Here is a 2454-nt window from a genome sequence, read left to right as displayed (position 1 = left end):
CTCATCAACAGAAGATTAAACTTTGACATTGACAGCATAATCACAGATCCAGAGGGTAGCTTTGTTATAGTTAAATTATCAATTCAAAATGTTAAGTTATGTATTGCAAACTTATATGGACCAAATGTTGATGACCCCTCCTTTTTTCACTCCTTTTTCACATCACTCTATGATCACTCAGATTGCACATTCATTATCGGAGGGGACTTCAACACAGTTCTGGACCCAGGAGTTGACAGGCTGAGTCCCACTGGAAATATCAGACAGGACCAATCCTCAGAAGTTGTTAAACAATACATGACGGATTTTGGTCTTTGCGATGCTTGGCGCTCCCACCATCCCCTTGTCAGGGAATACACCTTCTTCTCCTCAGTCCACCACTCTTATTCTAGATTAGATTACTTTCTTACTAGCAGCTCGCTGATGAGTGATATATCTGAAACCAAAATTCATCCTATCACCGTCAGCGACCATGCACCAGTGTCACTCACTCTGGTTAGTAAGAACATCAAGCCATCAACTCATAACTGGAGATTTAATACATCATTACTTAAAGATCCTGAGTTTATCAGCTACTTTAAAAGAGAATGGTCCGAATACATAGAAAACAATGAGTTACCAGGAACATCAGCGTGTGTCCTCTGGGAGGCAGGAAAGGCAGTAATGCATGGGAAAATAATCTCATTCTCCTCTCATAAGAAAAAGAAAGAGACCTCAAAAATATTGGAGCTAGAAGGTAAAATTAAATCATTAGAGGAGGCCTACTCTGCCACGCCAGATGAGCACACGCTAAACAGTATAAGGAAAGCTAAACTGGAACTGAATGAAATAATAAATAAGAAAACGCAATTCTTGGTGCAAAGGCTTCGCTTGGAGAACTTTGAACATAGCAACAAATCTGGGAAATTTTTGGCAAATCAACTAAAAACATATAAAGACAAAACAACTATTTACTCCGTTAAAGATCCAGCAGGAAACATTAGCCATGACCCCGACAAAATAAATAACACTTTCAGGGATTTCTATAAAGCATTATACACATCAAAACTAGACCCATCAGATGATAATATTGATCAGTTTTTCAGCAACATCAATCTACCAAAATTACAACAGGATCAGAGAACATCTCTGGACTCACCTCTGTCTGTTGGGGCGGCCATGGCTCAGTTGGTAGAGCGGGTCATCCAATAACCGAAGGGTTGGCGGTTTGAATCCCGCTCTGTCCTAGTCAGTCCGTTGTGTCCTTGGGCAAGACACTTCACCCTCCTTGCCTCCAGTGCCACCCACACTGGTGTATGAATGTTTGGTGGTGGTCGGAGGGGCCGTAGGCGCAAAATGGCAGCCACGCTTCTGTCAGTCTGCCCCAGGGCAGCTGTGGCTACAGATGTAGTTTACCACCACCAGAGTGTGAATGTGAGCGCGAATGAATAATGGGTCAATAATGTAAAGCGCTTTGGGTGTCTAGAAAGGCGCTATATAAATCCAATCCATTATTATTATTATTATTGTTGTTGGTGAACTCCAAGAAGCTCTTCAACATATGCCCAATAATAAAGCCCCAGGTCCAGATGGTCTTCCAGCAGAATTCTACAAAGAATTCTGGACTATTCTGGCACCTACTTTCTACCAAATGATATTAGAAATAAAGGAGAAAAACGAAATACCCACAAATATGAACGTAGGTAACATTACTGTATTATTAAAACCAGGAAAAGACCCCACATTCCCATCCGGTTATCGCCCAATCTCACTAATCAATGTAGATCTAAAAATAATCAGTAAAGCTCTGGCCAGAAGAATAGAGAAAATAACTCCTTTAATAATCCATCCAGATCAAACAGGTTTTATTAAAGGTAGGCACTCTTCAACTAATATGCGCAGATTAATTAACCTCATAGATTATTCTAACATACACAATCTGGAAACCATAATTATTTCTCTAGATGCAGAAAAAGCATTCGACCGGGTAAACTGGAAATTTCTATTTACAACATTAAAAAAGTTTGGATTCGGACCATCTTTCATTGACTGGATTAGTATATTGTATAAGAACCCTCATGCATGCATGAGGACCAATGATCAAACTTCTCCAAGCTTCAGTCTGCACAGAGGCACCAGACAGGGCTGCCCATTCTCCCCCTCACTTTTTGCCATCTTTATTGAACCTTTAGCAGCTGCCATTAGACAACAGGATGAAATAAAAGGAATCCGTACCAGGAATATAGATCACAAAATAAGTCTTTATGCTGATGATGTATTACTTTTTCTCCAGAACTCACAAGCATCTCTCTACCAGACAATCACACTTATAAATAACTATTCATCAATATCGGATTACTCCATTAACTGGACTAAGACCACAGCCCTGCCTATTAACTGTCACTTTCAAGGTGTGCCCAATATTATAATACATTCAGGAAATATTAGATATCTAGGTATAAATATTTCACCCAG

The sequence above is a fragment of the Sphaeramia orbicularis genome, chromosome 21 (assembly GCF_902148855.1).
Source record: "Sphaeramia orbicularis chromosome 21, fSphaOr1.1, whole genome shotgun sequence".
NCBI classification, from domain to species: Eukaryota; Metazoa; Chordata; class Actinopteri; order Kurtiformes; family Apogonidae; genus Sphaeramia; species Sphaeramia orbicularis.
The sequence above is the reverse complement of the archived record's forward strand: the minus strand, read 5'-3'. Positions refer to the sequence as shown.